General features: G+C 39.3%; 1 protein-coding gene across 1 annotated transcript in view; it reads left to right on the top strand.

Annotated features, from left to right (window-relative positions):
• Nucleotides 1-24,252, top strand: part of GRM1 (glutamate metabotropic receptor 1) — a 296,943-nt gene extending 272,691 nt beyond the window's left edge. Inside the window, exon 10 of the mRNA XM_084889290.1 lies at nt 24,204-24,252. The gene's annotated coding sequence lies outside the window, so the exon portion shown is untranslated. The remainder of the gene's footprint in view (nt 1-24,203) is intronic.
• The last annotated feature ends 223 nt before the right edge of the window (nt 24,253-24,475 follow it).

The following is a 24,475-nucleotide window of genomic DNA, read 5'->3' as shown; positions in this document are numbered from 1 at the left end:
TATTTTTGCTTTAAGCGGCTCAACAGGGATTCCACCCCCACCCTCAGCCTGTGCATTTTCCTTCCTCTCCAGAGCCCCGGAGAGTAGACAGGCGTTGGCATTCCCACCACATCTTATTCCTGTCCAAGACAACATTATAGTTTACAGGTCTCTTTCTCTCAGTAGATTACAAGTTACCTTTTGCCTGAGATCCATTTTTCTTTCTAATTTCTGAACCTTCAGGACAAAATGGATACTCAGTTCATGTTTGTTAAGAAAGGAAATGGTGCTATAACACCATATAGCTGTCCCAAATCAATTCTCTGAAGATTTATCTCAAGGTATTTATGGGGTCCAGCACTCTAAATTTCAACCTACTAATTCTAACTCTGCCGACTGAAAGGACACATGTTTCCTGCATTAAAAACAAGCTTTCTTTTTGGCACCAGAGAGAGCTGTCCCACTGGGCTGTATGTGTGAGTGCCTGTGGAAGAGGGTGGCGATATTCAGTGTCCACGGAGCCTAGCCAGAGGTTTGGTAAGGCAGTAGCAGGCCCAGGGAATAGCGTCCTCTGCAGGAAAACTCCAGGTAAGATGACTGTTAAAGAGAAACCTGATTGAAATGAGTGCAAATAAGTCATCCATGGGGAAAGCATGGACTGGGCGGGTTCCTTCAACACAGAGGTACATACACAACTTCCAACAAAGTAAAAGGCAAAACCAGTCACCAAGGCTTGGGAGAACATGGAGCCTATTTAGGGAGCCGAAACGATGACACCATTAAACCAAAAACTGGTTTGATTTTCTCAAGGTAGTTTGAGAATCAACATTTGTAAATTAATAAGCAAAAGAAATGAAATGTAGAAAAGGATAGCAAAGGCTGAAAAGGGAAAGAATGATACATGAGTAACTGCCCCAATAATTTTGTAGAGTTGGAAGTGAATTTAGAAGTCACTTAAAATATATTTCACCCCATTTAGGATTCTGTTCCCATTGCTCCTGTTTCTCTTTCTATACCAGGCCAGGGCCAGTGGGGAAGCCACAGCTGAGTGGGGTAAGGCAGGGGAGGGCCTGGGGTTACAATGCCTATTACCTGAAGTTGTGCAGTGAGAGAGAGCAGATCGCCATGGACACTGGGAGAGCAAGTGCAAAGCGACATTGTGCATAAGTCACGAGGCTGGTGAGAGAACAGAGCTAAGGCACACACCCAGGATGAAGGTGTCGGGGGACCAGGAATGTGGAGAGGCAGCACCAGGAGGGCACATGGCAGGACAGTAGTCTAACATCATTCCAGAGACAGAATGCTGGTGACCAACATGAGCTTTTGGTGACAGCCACAGGGGTTCATTTGGGGGATCTGGTTTATTTTAAGGAATGGGATGGATTCAGGTGATTTTAGTCCTCAGCTTAGCAATTTCTGTAGACTAGGGTCTTGCATTTGATAAGAAACGCTAATGGTTAGAAAGTTCTTCACTTTCCAGAGCTAAAAATGTGCCTTTTTGTGACAGTTGTCCAATTAGAGTTCTGCCCTCTGGGAAAAGGTTGAACAAATTTAGTCCATGTGCGCATGACTTCCTTCGGCCACTTGAATACAGTGATTAGGCCCTTAGTTAGTGGTTTATTCTCCTAGCCAGAGAGCTTTGCTTCCTTTCACTGCTCTCTTTGATATTAGGTTCCTAAAATGCTAATTAAGCTATGGCCATATTCCAATTTTTTAACATATTTTAAAAATGTTGCATCCATAACTAGGCTATCACACAATGACTTGGATCTCATTAATCATTATTCTGGTGTGGCTGCCTAAGAGTGTGTGCATTTTGTGAGCAGACTTGCCGCATTTTGAGTGCACACTTAGCTCAGAGCCAGCTGTAATCCTCAAGGCATTTTCATATGCAGGAAAGGGAAATGAATGTGATATTTTATTGTGTTGGGTTTCATGATGTTTTCCAATGGTCTTAGGTGACCCTGCCAGCAGTTCTCAACCTATAGAGCCTAAGACCATCAGAAAACACAGATATTTACATTACGATTCATTAACAGTAGCAAAATTACAGTTATGAAGTAGCAATGAAAATAATTTTATGGTTAGGGTCACCACAACATGAGGAACTGTATTAAGGGTCATGGCATTAGAAAGGTTGAGAACCATTGCTTTAAGGTAAGACTTATTCTCATTTTGTAAATGAGAAAACTGAGGCTAAAAATAATAAAGTAACATATCTAAGACTCAAAGATGGTTGGATATAGAGCAGTCAGCGCACTGAACCAACACACTATGCTGAAAATTATGCTGAATACTATGTCAAAAATGCTATACTGAATACTGTTCTGAAAAATTCTAACTCAAAAATCACTGTTTAATTATGGTAATTTATAGAGTTATTAGAAAAGTACTCAAAGTAAAATATGGTAATTATTGTATTCTCTATGATTCTGCAATTTAATAAGTGATATCTCACTCAAAGTAACATGTTTACTGAGAATTTCTTAGAGTCACTCCTTTTTTTCTTTTCTCTTTTTTTTTAAGTAAGTCGTTATTACTTCTAGAATGTTTATTAAATGAATGTAGAGGGGGCAGGGAAGAGGAGGTAGACATGATCCCTCTCCTCAAAAATGTAAAAAATTTCATGAGTGGATGTAAAGATAGTCAGCTAAGTTCCTAATAAGAATCATTTAACAGTTATGAAATGGAGATTGGCATTGTTTGCTTACCTTTAAGACATCAACGAATTAGCTGCTTTCTTTAAGTAAATTCAGCTCTTGTTTTTTTAATAGACTAAACTCAACATATTCATTGTATCTAAATTTTTATTTCATTGATTGGTACATTTGGTTTATGGGGAGATTGCAGTGTATATGAAAGAATCCTAGATTAGAAATGTTTAGGCCATATACCAAATTAGCTGTTAAATCAGTTAACTTCTATAAGCCTCAGCATTTTTATCTCTAAAATAATCAGTTTGCATCATACAAAATAATAATAATACTATTGATAAATGTATCAAAATACTTATTATGCACTTCTATATCCCCAGCATTATATTCTTGGGGTTGTTTAATCTATATACAAAGTGTGCGTTAATCAGGATTTACAAAGTTGTGCTATAGTATCAGGAAGGAAGAAAGGGAGGAGGAAGGATAAGAGGAGGGTGAAAGCCCCAACTGAAACTTCAGTGCCTTAATAAAGTATTTCATGCTCACATACAATCACATACCGGTTGGGCCACCATCCCTCATCCTCACAGCAACCCTGTGGAATATGAGGTCTCTGTCATTGCAGTCAGGGAAACGTGTGACTGCAAGTTTGTAAGAGCCAGGTGGAAACGGAGGGCTTCCTTTTCCCCACACTCCTTAGCTCTAGAGCAGTGATTCCCAAAGTGGTCTATATCGACCCCCAGGGGTCTAGGACAACCTGCAAGGGATCTACGTCAGCGGAAAAAAAATTTGGGGGTCCATGAAATGAAAATGGGGGTCCACGATAATGGATCTCAACATACACTGATAGTACCTATTTACTTACATCATATTATCTTATAATATAAAAACATATAAATTATTTATAAAAGTACCTATGAAGTAAAAAATTTATTATATATGTTTATAAAATTGTGTAAGTTGTAGGATAAAAACCTGCACATAATGATATACCAGTATCATCTTGTTACAAGCATACGCGCAGTAAACATTCTTGCCAATTTTTGTCTCAAAGCTTCGCGAACTTGCACCGACTTGTTCAATTCGTCACTCTATAAATATGAATGTGAGAAAAATACGTTCATTCGTTTCCTGAATCTTGAGTAGGAAAGTGCTGAGAAAATATTTTAAAAAATATAAACTGGTAGTTTATCATACAAATTATAGTGAATCAGTGTTATTTTGTTTGAGAATGCCGGAGAAAAGTAGGTACATTATTTTTTATTAAATTTTAACACTAAACTTCACTACAGTTAGAAATTTACAAAAAAATCAATATCAGGTAAGTAGGGGGTCTACCCAAAACCGAAAAACATGGCAAGGGGTCTACGGCACAAACAAGTTTGGGAACCTCTGCTCTAGAGCCCATCAGGTGTTCCCTGAAACCTCGCTGCAAGGGAGGCTGGGAAATGTAGTCATCCTAATGCCTAAGGACAGAAATGGTAAACACATGTCCTCACCTGTGTCAGTTATTCTCCTCAATGTGCAAACAAGAAAACTGGTTATCTTGCCTTAGATATACCAGGGTCCAGATCTCTTAAGTGATGATGACAAAAATTGACAGGATGGCCTGAATCCAGGGCTCACTGAGAAGACACTGACCATGCAGACCACCAAGTCTGCTTCACCTCCTGCACTGCACCCAGTAAAAACAGCACCTGTGTGTGCAGGTTCTTTTGGTTTGTTTTCCTTTTTCATATTTTTGCTACAATGTATGATCTTCTATGAAGACACATCGACTAGTTCATGGCAGAATTTTTTGGGACAGATTTTTACAACCAATCTTTCTATCAAAACCTCTCTGATAATACAGAGTGCCACCAGGCCTTCAGGGATGTTCTACCACCCCAAGTAAATGAACCTGACTTGACCTTAATCTATGATAGTAAAATTGTACTATACTAATTAGACCGGACGTTTTTCCGAAGCCGGGGCTAGGAGGGAAGCCCGGGTCCCGGGTGCCAGAGGGAAGCAGGTGCCGGCAGCTGGGGGAAGGAAGGCCTACTCTTGCATGAATTCCGTGCCTCAGGCCTCTAGTTCTTCCATAATGAGGCATTTAATTGACCTAAGTAGTGATTATGGGAGTGGTGAACACTTTTAAATGATTGAAAATCATTAATGTCCCTAACTTTCTCCTAGTTATTAATCAAATGCAAATTAATTTCTTCCTGCCTAACTTGTTCCATAAGTAGTTAAACGTTATGAGATTGGGGGAGGGGGTGAAAGGCGCCCATCCACGGGATTATTGCAGAACCCCAGTGATGGAATGAAATACTTTTCTAGGAGAGATGAGCAGTTTCTGCTCATTCAGGCTGGTAATATCTGGCCTGACCAAAATGCAATCTATTTCTCCTGGAGAAATAGGTAGCATTTATCACTTGCTTAGATGGATTTCATTTCTCTGTGAAAAGCATACCCTTTCGTGGAGAGTGGCTTCAGCCTCCCCTGCAAAAGGGAGCCTCAGACTTGCAGTGTGGGAGACCCAGAGAGAGGGGAGTTAGGACGGGGTGCTGACCACAGACCCACAATGCCTAGTGATCTATAGGTAGACATGACTGTTGCCAAGATACAAGAAGGATGTCATTTAAGGCATTATTTACAGTCACTTTTTTTAAAAAAATCAGGTTCTCTGCTACACTGATTTTCAGACAAATCCTACACATTTTAACAGGTAATAAAATCTGGCCCACTGGTCAAATGCTGTATTGTTTCAGTATGTTCAACCTTCACAAAGCTGTTGATTCTCATTGCTCTTTCGTGCCCTCCCCCTCCTCCCTCCCATGGATTGAACCTCTAGATCTGTGATCTATAAATGTTATCCACCTTTTCCTTCCTATTTGGTCATTCCAAATTTGCCTAAATATAAAGGCTAAACTAAAGCAAAAAGACACACTCATGAAAGATTTAGTTTTCCCCAGTTATCATTTTGCTATTTACCATTCCTGTTGGCTTTGGCAGGTAACATTGAATGGCAAGCTGTATTTTTCTATGGCTCTGGTGTATGTTAAAATTATGACACTTAAGAGCATTATGTATAATGTACAAAGCAGTTTCACTTTAAACCATTAAGTTCCTATGTTCCTCATTCTTACAACAACATAAATATGAGACAGGCTTTAATTTTATCTCCAAAAACGTTTATCAAAGGCTTAAGAAACAGCACCACTGTATATTTAAAAGAAAAAAGAAAAAAAAAAAAACAAGAAAAAAATATCTCTGAGCTGATTCCCCTTAAGCTGCAGTCTAGAAAGAGTCCTGGACCACCCCTGAATAGTAAACATGAACTTCACCTCCTTATCCTTTCTTATCAGGAAGGACAAGAAAATCTTTTGCACATTTTGCAAACCATGGAATCACTCAAGGTATTGGAAGTAAAGCCTGATATGTCAGTAAATTTAATTCTTTATCAAAACCATTCTCCTTTCTATTCAAATATATAGGTAGAAAGGGGAATGATGCATATGCCACCACTGCTCAGAGAGTTGTTGGAAGTTCTTCCAGATGTTTCAAATAGAATGTTGAGCTACTTTGTGTGTCACCTGGACAAAGGCAGGATTGGGGTTCATTTCTTCCCTGCGACCTTTGTGATACAAAGAATATCACCATGTTTTACACATTCAGTAGCTTGCTGCTGAAAATCATGGGTCAGGATGGGAACCTCCCAACCAAATGATTTCAACTACTTTCTTCCTGTAGAAGTACACTCTCATTGTTGGAAATATACAATCAAAATCCTAGCGGTCTTTCAAGGCCCAGGTTTTAGATAAAACACTTAACATTAATGAATGTGAAAAATATAGTGGGGTCCCTCTCAGGCAGTGGTTCTCAACCCAGTATATACTTGAGAAGCAGCCAGGGAGTTTAGAAATACATGACATGTGCCAGGGTCTGGTCTCTCCGTGTTTTCACTGTGCAGCCAGGTGTGAGAATCATTGTCGTAAGTGTATAAGCAGAGACACTGGATTTAAAAAAGAAGAAAAAGAAATTCTCAAGAGTTATATAAGTCTGCTTTTATTTTTATTTTTTAAATATATTTTTATTCATTTCAGAGAGGAAGGGAGAGGGAGAGAAAGATAGAAACAGTAATGATGAGAGAGAATCATTGATTGCCTCCTGCATGCCCCACCCTGGGGATCAAACCTGCAACCGAGGCATGTGCCCTGACCAGGAATCAAAGCATGACCTCCTGGTTCATAGGTCGAGGCTCAACCACTGATCCATGCTGGCCGGGGCCATTTTTTATTTTTTATTTTTTTTAAACCTCATGCTTCTACCTGTAATCCTGGCTCACATTTTGTATAACAAACAATTTATGAGGCCCTCATAGAGCATGCTGAATGGAGGAAGAAAAGCTACAGCAAACAACTCTGAAGGAAATGAAGAGTTTTCTTCTCTGTTTTCATTACTATTCATCTTCCAACTGGAGCTAGCATCCTTCAGTGGGAGTGGAGCTTAGACTGGACACTGAAGGAGGCCGGGTAGGAATGGGAGAGGCCGTATTGGAAGATGGGCTCTATGTGCCATCAATAACACCAACAACAACATGACTGGTTTTATTCTTCATATTTTCTTCTCGACACAGACAATAGTACACTTACTAGTATCTATTCACCTGAGTTCCATCAGACTCCTTACCATTCTTGTATTATCAGAAAGAATCCATAACTGATTCATTATGGAGCCAGTTATAAAGAATGGACAAAGGGCTAAACATTGTGCTCTCTAAGAGTTCACAGGCAATGCAAAACCTAAGAACAAAATTCCCAGGAACACAAAAAATGGCTGTGACCGGATCTGGCGCAGCACCAAGCCTTTGCCCTGCTCAGCAAGCATGACCACCGCTGCCTGTGTCCGCTGCACCATCAGCCCACTGACCGTCCGCTCAGAAAAGAGCTGTGCAGCGAGGCACTTCGGGGGGGGTCCCTAATTAGACCATGACTTATTGATGCTTTTGTCTCCCAGAGGGCTTTGCACACATTAATGGCCCAGTTAAACACCTGATCAATAAATACCGAATAACAAATACCGAATTTCAAAGGGAGGATGCCTTATTATTCAGTCACCATTAGTAATAGAGTACATGTAAAGAAGGTTGTCAAGTTAGGCGGCATTAATGTTTCTGACACCATCTATGAATTGTGGAGATTTTTTTTTTTTACTGTTTTAAAAAAAAAGGAAGTATACTAGGATCGTGGCTTATGGAAAGTGTGTATGTGTGTGTATGTGTGTGTGTGTGTGTGTGTGTGTGTGTGTGTGTGATAATGCCTGCCCTAAGTACTCTTGACACTACAAAGATGAAAAAGAAAGGAGCCGACAGCATCAGGCACTAAAATAGACATGTTACATAAATCATGTCATTTATTTTATTAATACATATTATATTCATCATTTCTTACCTCATTAAGCTTACTCCTTCATAACAACATTATGAGTTGTGGTATTATTTTTTTCTTGGATTTGTAACCAGAAGACCATTCTCTTCTTTACACTGGAATTACCTCCCCAAAATTTTGTGTTTAAAAAGAAAATATCAATAGTATTTTACATGCAAATATTTTGTAAAAGCTCAGTTAAACAAAATTAAAGACACTGCCCTACTATAGAATATCTTAGAGGTGGTTTTTTTGTTTGTTTGTTTTTGTTTGTTTTTGCAATAGGCATTGGAACTCTCTAAGGGAGCAATATGTATAAAATGCTCACTCTAAAGGTTAAACCAACATCTATATCTTTATTTAAAATTACTTCTTTTGGGGACACTGCCTAAGGAAAACCTTTCATGAAGTCTTTTTTTTTTTTTTTAAATTTTATGTTTTACTGCCCTTAGAAATTATAGGTTCTAAATAGTGTTGAATAAAGCCACAAATACTCATCATAAAGTCAGAATGTCAGTATTCTTAGAGAGAGAGAGAGACATAAAAGGCAGGGCAGTTCAGAGAGAAAAGAAAGTACCTCCAGCTGCTAGAATAAACTGCCCAGAAAATGTGACATTTGGACTCTATCATTAGTGCCATCAATTTCTTCCCTGGACTCTGCACTCAAAACGCAGTGATTAGCAACCTTAGTTGCTTAAAGAAAGCTTTGTCAGGAGCCTGCCAGGAGCTAAAAGCTTCTTAGGAATGAGGAATCCTGGGCTCCACCCCAGATCTGTGGTTTTCAAGGTAAATTGTGTGCACATTAAGTTGGAGGGGCACTAAGTGGTTCAGTGGTTCTCAGCTTTGCTACAGGTTAGAATCACCTATCACCTGAAGAGCTTTTGCAAAATTTACCCAGACCAAGTAAGTCAGAGTTTCTGGGGATGGGCTCAAGGCATCACCATATCTCTATTTTTAAAGTGACATGGAGATGCTCGAATGCAGCTACAGTTGAAAGACTATGGTTTAGGTCTAGGGATTACCAATACCCGCCCCCCTCTCTCTCTTTCTCTCTCCTTTTCTTCTCTATCCCTCCTGCCTATCTCTTTAATTAACTCTTTCTATATCCACTCTTTTTCTTTCTCCCTTTCTCTCTATAAGAGGGTCAATTCTCCAGGAAGACAAAAGAATAATGTGTATGCCCCTAACAAAAGATCATCAAACTACATAAAACAAAATCTAATATAAATTCAAGTAGAAATAAATAAGTCTACTATCATAGTTGGAGAGTTCAACACTCCGCTGTCAGAAAGGAACAGATCCAGTAGGTAGACGATCATTAAGAACATAGTTAAACTCAACAACACTATCAATCAACTGGATCTAATTGACATCCATAGACTACTTCATCTGACAACAGCAGAATACACATTCTTCTTCAGCTCACACGGAATATTTACAAAGCTAGATCACATTGTGAGCCGCAAAGCGTATCTTAAAAAAATTTAAGTGTAGAAATCATACAATGTCTGTTCTCAGATTACAGTGGAATTAAACTAGAAATCAATAACAGAAACATAACTGGAAATTCTATAACATACAGAGTTAAACAACGTATTTCTAAATAACAAACAGGTAAAAGAGGAAATCTCAAAAGAAATTTAAAATAATTTGAACTAAATAAAAATACAAATTATCAAAATTTGTAAGAAGCAAAAAGAATCCTTAAATGCATATTTACAATAGAAAAGAGAGATCTAAAATTCTTGGGGAACTAATCAATAAAGAGCAAACGAAGCCCAAAGTAAGCCAAACTGAGAAAGACACATATCATCTATCTCACTTACTTGTGGAATCTAATGAACAAAATGAATTGAACAACAAAATCAAGACCCAAAGCAGGGAAGCATAAAACAGACTAACATACCTTGAGGTGGGGTTGGGGAGACAAGAAGAGATAAAGCAAAGAAATTATATACTTATATGCAGAGCCCATGTATATGGGCAATAGGGTGGTGAAGACCTGAGAGGGAGGAGTTGGGAATAGGAGGAGATAGTAGAAATGAGAAATATCTGTAATACTATCAACAATAAAAATATATAGTTAAAATTTTAAAAAAGCCCAAAGTAAAGCAGAAGAAAAGAATTAGAGTAGAAAAAAATAAAATTGAAATTAGAAAATAAATGAAAGTGGGGTATCCTGACAGATTCCATGGAAACTAAAAAGAATAATAAAAGGACACTATAAACAACCCTATGCCCACAAACTTTACAACTTAGGTGAAATGCACCAGTTCCTTGAAAGATACAATCTATTATATCAAACTCATAAAAGAAGGAGTGGATAACATGCTCTCAGTAAAATAAGAATAGAGGGTAACTTTCTCAATTTGATAAAAACAAATTTAAAGAAACATAGCTAATATAATACTTAAGGATGAAAAATAAAGCTTTCAGGTGCAAAACAAGAATGTCCCCACTCACCACTCCTTTTCAACAATGTAAATCCTTTTGACAGCAGAAATCCTTACTAATACAATAAGGCAAGAAAAATACTGGAGGTGTTTTCTCTCTCTGCCTCTCTAAGAACACTGGCCACATTACTAATCTCTCTATATAAAAGCCTCAGTGACCTGTTGACCATTCGACTGGTAGCTATGATGCACACTGACCACAGGCAGGGAAACATGGATTGGAATGATGAATCTCAGGAGGAAGAGGAGAGGGAGGAGGGTGGGAAGAGATTAACCAAATATCTTTTTTTTAAATATATATATATATATATATATATATATATATATATATATATATATATATACATACATACATATATTTACATGTATACACATATATATATAAAATTGATTTTTTACAGAGAGGAAGGGAAAGGGATAGAGAGTTAGAAATATTGATGAGCTGCCTTCAGCATCCAAGGTACATGTACCTTGGGACCCTTGAATCCTCAGGCCAACATTCTATCTGCTGAGCCAAACCTGTCAGGGCAACCAAAGATCTTCTATGCATACTAGAGGCCCAGCGCACATATTTATGCACTGGTGTGTCCCTTGGCCTGACCTGCACGGATGGGGTTGAAACCAACAGTTTGACATCCCCCAAGGGATCCCAGATTGTGAGAGGGAGCAGGCCAAGCTGAGGGACCCTACTGCTGCATGAATTCATGCACTGAGCCTCTAATAACTAAATAAAAGTTATACAGATTGGGAAGAAAGATAAAAAATTTTATTTGTTTGCAGATGGCATGGTCAATTGTCTATGAAGAAATCTGAAAAACATAGAGGGAAAAAAAAACCTTGCGGAACTTATAAGTAATTATAGTAAAGTTGCAGGATAAAAGGTGAATAACAAAAGATAGTTGTTTTCTTATATACCAGCAACAAACAAGTAATATTTGAAGTTAAAAACACAATATTATTTACACTAGCATCACTAACAGAAAACCAGAATGCTTTTATCCCTTTATGGTCTTTCCTGTCATATACTGAACTCCAAATGCCATACTTACGTGGGTATGTCTGTGTATCTGACAATATATATATAATTTAAATTAATGAAATACAGTCAAAAGGAGGGAAAATTCTACATAATAAAGAGGTAATATGCAAATTGATTGTCACACCCTTTCACAAGATGGCTGCTCCCAAGTGGTCACTAAATGGCCACTCCCATGTAACCACAAGATGGCTGCCACAAGATGGCTGGCAGGGGAGGGCAGTTAGGGGAAACCAGGCCAGCAGAGGAGGGCAGTCAAGGTCAACTAGGCATGCAGGGGAGGGAAGTTGGGAGTGACCAGGCCTGCAGGGGAGGACAATTGTGGGTGATCAGGCCAGCAGGGGAGGGCAATTAGGGCTGACCAGGCCAGCAGGGAAGGGCAGTTGGGGGGAACCCTGGCCTGCAGGGTAGGGCAGTTAGGGGTGACCAAGCCAGCAGGGAAGGGCAATTGGGGGCAATCGGGCCAGTTGGGGCAATTGGGCCAACAGGGGAGCAGTTAGGCCTCAATCAGGCTGGCAGCAGAGTTGGTAGGGGGTGATTAGGCTGCCAGGCAGAAGCAGTTAGGGGCAATCAGGCAGGCAAGCAGGCAGGCAAACCGTTGAGAGCCAGCAGTCCCAGATTGTGAGAGGGATGTCCAACTGCCAGTTTAGGCCCGATCCCAGCAGTCAAACATCCCCCGAGGGGCCCCAGATTAGAGAGGGTATAGGCTTGGCTGAGGTACAACTCTCCCCCCCACCCACCAGTGCACAAATTTTGTGCACCAAGCTTCTAGTATTTTCAGAAGAGAAAAATGTATTTTTTTAAGGTGAAAAGAGGGGAAGGGTGCAGAGAAGTGAAATTGGTTCAGTGGAAGTCATTTTCCATTAGCAGTGTTTTTCTTTATAAAAATTCAAGTTTAAGTGCATACTGTTTTTCAAGATGATATGGTGGCAGTGAGTCAGCATGCCTTCTCTTGGTATTCTTAGCTCCCCAACATGGCAATCTGTCTCATGATAATGCTTATTAATTTTATGATATAGTATAATTTATTGAATTGTTCTTCTTAACTTACTAGAAAAATGTAGAATTTATTGTGAGGGGAAAAAACTTCAGATTTGACATTCCATATTTTCTTTCCAATTAGTGGTTAATTAAGAGTTAAATTTTATCCAACCATTTCTAAGTGGTTTTGCACAAAAATTAATTTCTTTAGCTGAAGAGGCTGCAATGCAGATAAACCAAAGCACAGGCTACAGTTGAAGGAAAAAGGAATATAATCATATACTGTTCAGCAACATTCAACTATAATCATTTATGTAAAATTGGATATTACCAGTAGCTAATAAATGGACTTGTTTAGCATTAGGCATTTAGGATTTATCACTCATAGTGATTAGCATAAGTCGGTGTTTTAGAGTGTACACTAGTGAATAGTTGCATTTTATTATCTGCATAACGGCATATGACTTGGAAGCAAAAAGGAGATCAGCAATGTATTGATTAAATAACAAAATTTTAAAAGTTATATTTATTAAGCATTATTGAAGTATTTTCCCAATGTGTAAATTCTATCACCCCCATTCCTTGCTTTTGTATAAGATATCTGTGAATCCCCATTTAACTTTTTGGAGAGTTCAGATTCACTTCCTTGCTGTTAATATTCTATATTGTAGCATTTAAAATTCACCTTCACTAGCCTCTATTTTCTAATGTACATCTTTTTTATAGGAGATTTCTTTAGTAGTTACCTAACAGTGGTATTTCCCAATTTTTTTTATCTCTTTCATTTTGTTTTTCATAGACATAGAAAAGCAGGAAGGTTTTGGACCATGACTTAAAATATATATTATTTGTACAGCAATCTTATGACAAAAAGACTATAGGCAACAGATTGGCATTATGAACATTAAATAAATTGTGATGTTATTCCCTTGGGCTTAGTAAGACAGGTGCCCAGATAAGGATCCTGGGATATTTAGGATGTTATAAGGCTAGGAGAACTGGCTGCATCTTACACAACAGGTTCTCTGTCTCTGAAAAAGTCATGTCATTTCTGAACACATTTGGTTTTAGTCAATGTTATTGTTAGTTGCCTCTCTGAACATAGTCACAAAGGTGGAAGTTAGCTTAGGCTGCATTTCTGGTGTTTTAGAAGATAAGGCTACCACTATTTGTTACAAGTGGCATACACCAATGTAATATACTATCAGAAAAAAGAGTTTTTATATGAGATTAGAGGCCCAGTGCACAAAAATCATGCACTCAGAGGAGGGGGTGCTTCAGCCTGGCCTGTGCCATCTCGCAGTCCAGGAGCCCTCAGGGGATGTCCCACTGACAGCTTAGGCTGCTCCCACTGCGCTCACTCCCACTGGCTTCTGGCTGAGAGGCACTCCCCTTCCAATCTTAAAGTTTGGAAGCTGCTTAACACAGGGATCTGAGGTCAGAAAGCATCTTTGTTTCCTACTGGAGAGCTGCCCCCTCTCCAGCAAGTTCACCTAGGCCCCTGGTTGGCAAACTGGCTCATGAGCCACATGTGGCTCTTTGGCCCCTTGAGTGTGGCTATTCCACAAAATACCACAGCCTGGGTGAGTCTATTTTGAAGAAGTTTAAGTTTTAAAAATTTGGCCTTCAAAAGAAATTTCTGTTGTACTGTTGATATTTGGCTCTGTTGACTAATGAGTTTGCCTTCCACTATCACCTGTGATCTCACAGAATCTTGCAAACAATGGGAGATGCCCTCCCTGAACAACAAGTTGTTTTCCTTACAGCTGCAATTCTAGCACTAGCATAGGCCATCAGAAGCATGGCTTGTCATCTAGGGTAGCTGACTAATGTGGGAAGATGGCCTTGGCCATAAAGAAGGGAAAAAGAAGCATTCTACCTCTGACCTTATACAAGGAAAAATTTACCTTAATTCTTATTATTCTTATTACTTCACTTAAATACTCACCTACCATTTACAGAAAAACATAATAAGATTCAGAAAGCTTTTGTGATTTATTTATGCTCTCATAGCTAGTGGCATACTCAGAATCCACAAATAAAAAATATCGGACTTTTCTTAGATTCAAGTGACTTCAGCTTTAAAAAAATCTTTAGGAGAAGAATTGAGGATTAGCTCTGAGTCACACAGATTACAAACAATTCAAGAAACTTTCATGGGATTCCTGACAGCATAAATATTATTTATGAAATATATCCCTAATATATTATTTCACGAATGATCCTCAGTTTATTCATGCCCTGAAATGTTTTGCACTTATTTGCAACTTGTTATCCTGCTGGAGATAAACACATTCCAGTCTCTCTACTTATTTCCACATGGTTAAATGACTCCTTCGGTTCACAGCTATTTTTTAATTAAAGGAAATGCATGCTCCCCTCTGGCTATACTTTTCAACATTGAGAAAAGTCATCTAACTAAACCACTACAAAATTACCGCCTGTGACCAAGAGCTTTGTGACAGCACATTTTTCTAATGATACTGTGTCTGACAGTTCTGTGGCTAACAAACTTGTTTGGGCTTTTCCAAGAGAGAGGATGCAGACTGTTTGCAAGTTTTTCTGAACAAGAAAACAATTGAAGATCACAGGCAAATTGGTGAATTATTTTAACTCATCCCCTCACCCTGACCAATGTTATCTCTGTCGTGCAACAGTGTTTGAATCACACAGAGAATTTGACCCATACCTGCCAAGAGGCGTAAGCCTGAAGGCTTATTAAGTATAAGATTCTGGGCCAAAACTGGTTTGGCTCAGTGGATAGAGCATCAGTCTACGGACAAAAAGGTCCCGGGTTCGATTCCGTTCAAGGGCATGTACCTGGGTTGAGGGCACATCCCCAGTAGGAGGTGTGCAAGAGGCAGCTGATCGATGATTCTCTCTCATCGATGTTTCTAACTCTCTATCCCTTTTCTCTCTGTAAAAAATCAATAAAATATATTTTTTTAAAAATAAGATTCTGACCTATTCATTGTATTTCCCTTTGCTTTCTTTAATACTTTTAGTTTTATTTTCTCCTGAGAAATATTCCAGATATTATTAATGTATGTGTTTAAGGTATTCAGATGTTCGTTACATTGCTGGCTTTTATAGACATCATTGCTATTCTTTAAAAAAGGGTGTCTATATTTTATCTGGGTTGCAGATGACTGTAAAAATCAGTCTTAAGAACAAGTCTTTTTATTTATATTTATAGCTTTGCCTGTATATTTCTTTTAGGTCCCTTGCTTGTGGGGAACTTTTAAAGAACAACAAATACAATAAGCATGCTTTTGAGGCCCTGTGAGCTCATCCTTCAGGAGATTATAAGTTTGAAATTTTGTTTTGACTTTGAATCCCAAAGCCCGAGAGAGGGAAATCATGCAAAAATAGTGGAAGATAATGCATGGGAAGTGACTACCAGAGAGATCAATGCCAGTCTCAGTTAGGATGAGCCAGTTTATCCTACTGGAGAAACCGATCAAACAAGATGAATATGTTTGACTATTTGGAGAAATAAGAACATTGAATAAAGAATTCTAAATACTGCCTGTCTGTGCAAGCTATTCTTTCTGGTGGGAAAACAAAACAACCACCATTCAAAAGAGAGTTGCAGATTGTGCTCATAACCTTAATCACCAAAATGTTTTGTAGTTCCCTTGCTGCAGCCCCAGAAGATCCCAAAAGCAGGATGGATACAAGAGGAAAAGTGCTGTATATTTTAGAAAAATTGGGAGTCCCAGATGTCCTCATTTGGGAAATGAATATTGTAATAAGCCATTTAATGAGTGAGGCTCAGGTGCCCTGGTTCCCGCCTTCCATAGTTCCTTATAGCTAGATCAGATACAGCCTCTGGCCTCTACTCCTGGGCAAGTCCTAGAAGAGGAGGGCCTGCAATGGGAACTCCCATGCTCCCTGACCATTGGGATGTGGAATTGAGTCAGTTCCAATGTTGAGTTCTGTAGGTAAATGTTGACTTCTGTAGGCCAATGTGGGGTTTTGTAAGTCAATATTTAATGTTGTACACTCACTCAGACACAATTATTTGACTCCCAGATCTTCCTGTGTTTCCATGGCTGCCTCCTAATAAAAAATATCCTAGTTCTTTGGAAGAGTCCAGTGTTTCTGATCTCCAATTGATCAGGGTCTGTGTCTAAGCTATTGCCTTGTAGTCCACTCTATACTTTGCCTAGTTCTCTAACCCCTTGGAAAATGAGAATCCTTGGCCCTCAGCCTGTTTAAGTTGTAATTTTGTGCCATTCCCTACTTTTTTATAAAAAAGCTGAAGTTGTTTTGTTAGCCCCAACAGGGCACCAGGTGTTACTTGTGTTTGATATTGGACCAGACCTCAGTCCAGCTACCTCAGTACTTGAGCTCTAAGAAGAATTCAGAATCAAAACTCAAATTATAAGATGACATATACTTAGAAAATCACAAAGGTAGAAGTAAAATAAAATCACAGGGCTCAGCTGGCATGGCTCAGTGATTGAGCATTGACCTAGGAGGTCATGGTCCAATTCCTGGTCAGAGTACATGCCTGGGTTGTGGCCTCAATCCCCAGTGTAGGGTGTGCAGAAGGTAGCCAATCAATGATTCTCTCTCACCATTGATGTTTCTATCTCTCTATCCCTCTCCCTTCCTCTCTGAAATCAATAAAAATATATTAAAGAAAAAAGAAATGGCTCTGGAAACAAGTTACAGAGGCAAAAGAAAAAAAAGGGGGGGGGGTATGGGAGAAGGTTTGGAGCTTAGGAGAAGGAAAGAGGCAAAGAAAAGGCACCTGGGGGAAGAGGGTAGAGAGATAGCCCACTGGATACTCCATGCTGTGGGTTTTTATAGATACACTGGAGGCCCAGTTCATGAAAATCCATGCACTGGAAGGAAGTTTCTCAGCACAGCCTGTCCCCTCTCACAGCCCGGTAGCCCTCAGGGGTGGGAGGCCAGCTGGCGATCAGGAAAAGGCAACACCCTCATCACACCTCTGCTACTGCCACTGCCATCATTGCAAGCCTTGGCTGGTCCTGATTACCTGAGCCTCAGGAGGCCCTGGGCAGCTGGGCAGCCGCCATCTGAGGCTTGCCTGTGCCTCAGGCCAGCCCTGGGTGGCTGGGGGACTGAAGGGACTGGGGGCTGCCATCTTGTGACTATGGGTACCACCATCTTTGAGGGCATAACAGTTAATTAGCATATTCCCTCCTTATTGACTGTGGGCGCCACCATCTTTGTGAGGGTGTGATGGTCAATTAGCATGTTCCCTCTTTATTACATAGGATTCTTGCCTGGTGGCCATCTCCACTGTATTCCTAATGGCATTAATTTGAATTTTGTTCTCACAAAAAAACACTGAGTTTTTCTAGAGCAGAAATTGTTTGATTTATCCTTAAATCCAAAGTCCAAAAGTGCCTAGAATTTAATAAATGCTCAATGAACATTTACTGCATGAATAAATGAATGGATATATGAGATAAATCTAAGAAAACTAGTATTATATGTGGGCATCTCTTCCTTTACAAGTTAGTTTTTACTTGATTATTTTGGAGCAAGGTTCAGGAGTCTGCATTTTTATTCTATTCAGGTAGAACTTTAAGAAAATCTTAGATATGCTTCCATGTTCTTGATTTCAAGTTTAAAGAGAGAATTTCATATATCAGTGTTATGTTAGGATACTCTTTTTGAGCATTGCAGACACTAAGTGAATTATGTGTTTTCAAAGGAGTTGAGATATAACCTTAATTGCCTATTGGTTTTCTTGGGATACAAATTAGCACAGCATTATTTTTTTCCTAATATATCATGTATGACACTTAAATAATTCTTCCAAATAACTATTACACATGCACTTTGCAGCTGAATGTAAAATAAAACACCCTGTTTATAAAAACTGTAGACATACTGCTACTCTTGCTTTATAAGAAGCAATAGATAACCTTTTAGGGTTTCAGGAATATTAAAACATGATCACAAATCTAAAAGTATTGATACCTAGAGAAGATTTTCAGATAAGCTAGTCTGATATACTATGTATAAGACTAGGTAAATGGCAAACATGTTTTTGTTGTCATGGCACTTTCCCCCAGTACTCAGGGTTATATAATTTTCTGAACAGCTGGATTGATTTATATTGTTTCCAATGGAATAATCCTAGAAGGAACATAAAGAATTATTGTCTACTTCAACACCCCATAGCTAGAGTCAGTCACCTCTCATGTTTACATCTGATATCAGCAGTTGCCTGCTCTATTTCACCTGTTAGCCTTTATTTTTTTTAACATACTTTACACCCCCTAGTCTCTTCTCCAGTGTCCTCTTTCTCTTTGCACACTGAAGTTCTGAAGTTTACAAGAGCCCAGGGCCCTGAATAAATGTATCATCCTTTCAAATTGTGATGACAACTTGGCAAGAGGAGGCTGACTTGTACTCTTCCTATAATGAATTGCAAAAATAAAAGAAATTATATTATCACAGATGAAATTTCTCTTTTCTTCTCCTTCTGCTTCTTTTCTTCTTTTTTCCCTCTCTTCTTTCTCCCCTTTCTCTCTCTGTCTCTCACTCCTTCTCTCTCCTACTTTGAGAGGAAAAAGGAAAAGAAGTTATAGCAATATAATGAGAGGAAGAATTTTTCTTAAATATGGCACAATAGAAAAAGTAGAAATAAACACACCAGTAACAGCTGCTCCAAACATGATTAATATATCTATAGCATTTCCCAAACCATAACAAAAATGTTGACTATGCCCACAAAAGCAACAAAGTGGAACTGAGAGATGAGCAGCAATTAGTCAATAAAGATTAGTCCCTAGATGGTCCATTCTCCCAAAGGGCTTCTCTGAATTAGTAGCTATGGCTTCAGAGTGGAATTGCTCCTGATATCTGCCTGTGTAAATAGATGCTTATCTTCAGTCATCAGTTTATTCAGAAAAGTGTTGTATACACATGATTACCGAGTGAGTGTGTTTATTAAAGGCTCATAAAAGTAGCAGAATTTGGCTTCAAGTAGCAGTAATACTTGCAAGAGGGCAATGCAATATTAAGGTAGTTCATTAAGAACGACATGAACCCAGTACTTAAGTATTGTTTATACTTGAGTACCTATTCAACCATCACAAACCAGCTAACCTGGGAGTCAGTGAAGAACAGAGGCCAGGCTACACTGTTTTTTCACAAACCAGTCTATGGCACTGACATCCCTCCTGGGAATTATCAATGTGATTGCCACTTCATTACCGTGCTTTAGTAATAGATCAATTTTTACTTCAGATCATTATGCAGGGAAATGTGCCTTAGGAGTTTAATTTCTCTCTACACATCTAGAGAGTTTCCCTCTGCCATCCTAAAATAAATATTTCATAGGAAAGATTGACTAAATATTTCATAGGAAAGATTGTTTGACTGTATCAAAGAAGCTGAAGCTGCTCAGGCTCCCTTAAATTTGATGTCTCTAGAAATGGGAGCATTCATAGAATAACAGGGCTGGGAAAAATTCATAGGAAGCTGCTGCCTATGAAAGGGAGGGATGAGAACTGCTCACAGGTCAGATTTAATAAACATGGGAAGAAAGGCATGATTTCTTGGGGTGTGGCAGGAAAATACTGTTTTCATTTGGCCAACATCAAAACTTCCCATAGAATTGCTTAGGCAAAAGGTTTAAGGAAAAATGTGTGTGTGTGTGTGTGTGTGTGTGCACGCGCGCGTGCGCAATATTTACAATGTGCTAGCCAAGTACAGATATACAAGCAGGCATCTCAAAATAAGGACTGGAGCTCAAAAAAAAAAGATACAGACTGAAGATCAAGTTCTGAGAAACAGAGCTTTTCTAAATACCAAATCAGTCATCACAGAAGTACTGCAGCAGTGCAGGACTTAAATGCCTGATCTCTACGATTCCTTAAGTAATGAGAAGATAAGTGGACCAATCTTAGAGGTACAAATTTGCCAGTAAGAGAGTTCATCTGGTTAAGTTGATTCTGTTCTACTTGCTATCCATTTTCTTAAATGGAAGATTTGAGGGAACTCCCTGGAGTAGGCTATAACAGATTGCCAGAGGAAATGCTCCTACCTCAAAAGCAAAAGCCAGAAGAAGATGCTACTGGCTCTCTGATATGTACTCTTGAGGAGCTGCTCATTGGAAGACATATCTGTTCCTCTTGCCACCTCCAACCATCTCTGGGAGACCATGTGGGAGAAAACCCTCTGCATTGAAGACTTTTCTCTCCTGGAGATACATTGCATGAGGAGTGGTCAAACTTCTGGAAGGAAAAGGAAATGAAGGATCCAGGCCAGAACACTTTTTTTAGAAAATATATTTTTTTTTATTGATTTCAGAGAGCAACGGAGAGGGAGCAAGAGATAGAAACATCAACTATGAGAGAGAATCATTGATTGGCTGCCTCCTCCACGTTCCCCACTGGGGATGGAGCCTGCAAATCAGGCATGTGCCTTTGTGGAGATGGAGCCTGCAACCCAGACATGTGCCCTTGACCGGAATCAAACCCGGGACCCTTTCATCTGCAGGCCGATGCTGAATCCACTGAACCAAACTGGTGAGGGCCAGGCCAGAACACTGTTATAAGGAGAGACATCCAGGATTCAGTAAAATAGTTGGCTCAGAAGCCTGCTGGGGCCGTATTCATAAATGAGGTTTGATTTGTGTTGCCTTCTTTCTCTCCTGCCTCGCTGCTGCAGTGTCAGAAGCCTGAGAGCCTGATACTGAGGGGTTTTCTTCTTTGAATTGTAGCATTTGTTCAAAATGTGTCCCTAAACCCCTCACTGAGCTACTAAAAATAATGTGACTCCTAAGACAAATTGTGAGTAATACTCTGAACAAAGATATAGGAGAGGGAGAAGGATATTTGCAACTGAGATTGCAAAGAGAAAAATCCATGTGGGAGAAAGAAAAAAGAAAAGAGAAAAAAAAAAATGACTGCAAGAGGTAATGTAAACACACTCGTCTCCCATCTGATTGTAGCCTATTTTCTCTGTCCAATAGAAATATTCAAAGATATTAAAGAAATTCTTGGAGCAGTGCTTTTGGGTAATTCAAAATTAACAAAGAATGATGTGAAACAATTCTTAAAATATAAAAATTATATTCAGGAGATTTATATGAGACCATAGCTGATTAAACCACAATTTTTTCTTGTGAATAGGAAAAGTAGATTAAGAACAAAAGGTTTAGTTCCAATTTGAACACTTTGATGATGTCAGTACCATTAAAAAAAAAAAAAAAAAAAAAAAAAAAAAAAAAAAAAAAAAAAAAAGTTTGCCCTGGGACTTAGTGTCACACCTTGTGAGAGTCAGGAATAATCTAAATATACCCCCATCTAGGTTTTTAGCACGGGGCCATAAAATAAGGCTCTCAGCTTTTTAGTGCATTGAGACAATTCAAAACTGGATTCTCTTTCATATGTTCCTTGTGGGTAAGTCTAAATGAAGTTCTAAATAAAGAGCCCTAATTATCGTTATACAAGCATAACCCAAATCAATTAAAAAAGATGAAATTATTTTAGCAATTGGCATGAGAAGCCTTGGTGTCAATTCCCAAATTCTTCCAGGGGGAACTAATTCAGGTGATACAATATCAAACGATGCTTGGAGTTCATGTAATTCAGATGATTTTGCACGTTAAAATAATCGTCCTAAAGTTAATTTAATTTTCATAGTTCAGAAAAAGTACAGGGGAAAAAGCAGCCCTTTCCACCCAAGTGAACAGCATTGACTTTAAGGGCAGTTGTCTTCAGATTTTAAAACAGAAAAATAAGAGCTTCTCCCCCCCGCCCCCAGACGCCAACAATCAATTGCCATTTATGCCTTAAAACTTTCTAACCAAAAATCTTCTCAGATTATTGTGATGGCTGTGCCCAAACATCTTGCAAGGATTGATTATTCATTTTTATATTACATTGAGATGTGAATTTGATACAGTTGTAAGAACTCTTCTCTGTCTTCACTTCAAATAATACTCCATGAATCACCTGTCCAGCATTGCTACTACTATTATTACTATTATTTATAAAGGAGAGACCCACATTTCCTCCAAACAACAAAGATTGATTTTTAAACCTATGATCTACTAGGAAGGAAAAAATGCAATTTTTTTTTTCTCTCAACGCATCATGTGAGAGATTCAAAGATCATCATAGGGCAATAAATCGCTGACAGAATCTGGCAGCCTCATCCAAACCTAGTCAACTCAACAGCTTCATTTCAACAGTAGAATTGGGTGTACAACCAGTGTCAGTTATTAAAAGTAAGCTTTGGGGAAATAACTGTTTTTACACAGCCCAAGATGTGGTTCCCTGGAATTCTGGTGAATAGAAGGCATGGCTAACTGACTCAATCTAGAGCACTTGTCCCAAGCAATGACATTAAATTATGCCTGATGGTGAATCCAGTGAGAATTTCTCCATTTAAAAAATAACCCAGGTCTCCCTAGAATTTGGCCCATGAGACAGGAGTTGTCTTGTTTCACCTATTTGCCAGATTACATTAAGATTTAGAATCTAGATTCACATATAATTATATCTGCGGTGCAAAACCAGGACAAAAAGTAACTAAATCTATCAGGTATTGTGGGTCTCCAGGTCAGGGGAAGAAGCCCTGAGACATGCCATTGGTTCCTGGGGAACAGGATCTGCAAGGTAAGGAACAGGTAATTTTTTTATTTTTTATTTTTTGACTAGGCTATAATGCAAATCACCATAAAGTCAGAATCTATGAGCCATTGTGAAAAATAGATCATTCCAAAAAATCATATGGAGAATATGCAAACTGCAGGTATTAATTTCAGCAGCTCTTTAGAAGATTTTACTTATTTAACAAACGTAAGCACAAGCATTGGGTACTGTGGTCAGCTCAGTGCTGTGGAAAGCTGAGAAGCAGAGGTGAACACAGACATGAAAAGATTAATATTTTAATTCTATCAATATTCATCAAGTGTGGTATTAGGGAGATGCTGTGGAAAATATCCTACACGGGATCTGACTTTCCCACTCCTACACTCGGCTCCCCTCCCCCGACAGACCAGGTAATGATTGTCCTTCTCAGAGCAATGCAGAAGGTTAACAGGTATAGTTCTCATGCCCTTTCCTGGAGCTGGATTGCCCACCTGCCACGAGAGAAGAAAGAGGAATATTTGCAAAACTAATTAAAGAGTATTGTTGAGAAACCATGCTTGCTGGTATTTTATATTTCTACTAGAGGCCCAGTGCATGAAATTTGTGCACTCGGGGTGGGGGTTGGGGGTCCCCTCAGCCAGGCCTGTGAATCTTGCAGTTTGGGAGCCCATAGGGAATGTCCAACTGAAAGCTTAGACCCGCTCTCTGGGGCAGGAGGAAGGAGGGAGCAGGCCTAAGCCAGCAATTAGACATCCTTAGAGCTGCTGCAGAGGCAGGAGAATCTCCTAACACTGCCACTGTGCTCGCCAGCGTGTGCCATGCCTGGCATCTGGCTGAGTGGCACTCCCCCTGTGGGAGTGTACTGACCACCAGGGGGCAGCTCCTGCATTGAGTGTCTGCCCCCTGGTGGTCAGTGTGCGTTATAGTAACCAGTTGTTCCACCATTTGATCAATTTGCATATTAGCCTTTTATTATATAGGATAAATATTGGCAGAAGACTTGTCCCTTTGTAGATCAGATAAGGCAATAAGAAATTCCAATTGGATGCTATCCAGGGACGTGTAAACAGAAGTAACAAGAACATCTCTCTCTGCAGGAACCATTGCTAGTGGGCTTCCCTATGGGGTTTGGCTACAGACTGAGGACAAAACAACTGACTTCTCCAAAACATCTCCACCTACCCTGTCATCGGCAGGAGTGGACTGAAAACATGGCAAGCACCGGCTAGGGAGTGCTCTGCAATATGGTTACTGGGGAATAAAGGGAGAGTATAAGCTTTTCGTTTCTCTTTAATGTCCTGGGAATTCTGTCTCATTAAGATCCAAAAGAGCCTAGCCAAAACTGGTTTGGCTCAGTGGTAGAGCGTCA

This window comes from Pipistrellus hanaki (genome assembly GCF_964339955.1).
Source record: "Pipistrellus hanaki genome assembly, chromosome: 7".
NCBI lineage: Eukaryota > Metazoa > Chordata > Mammalia > Chiroptera > Vespertilionidae > Pipistrellus > Pipistrellus hanaki.
The sequence above is the reverse complement of the archived record's forward strand: the minus strand, read 5'-3'. Positions and strand labels throughout refer to the sequence as shown.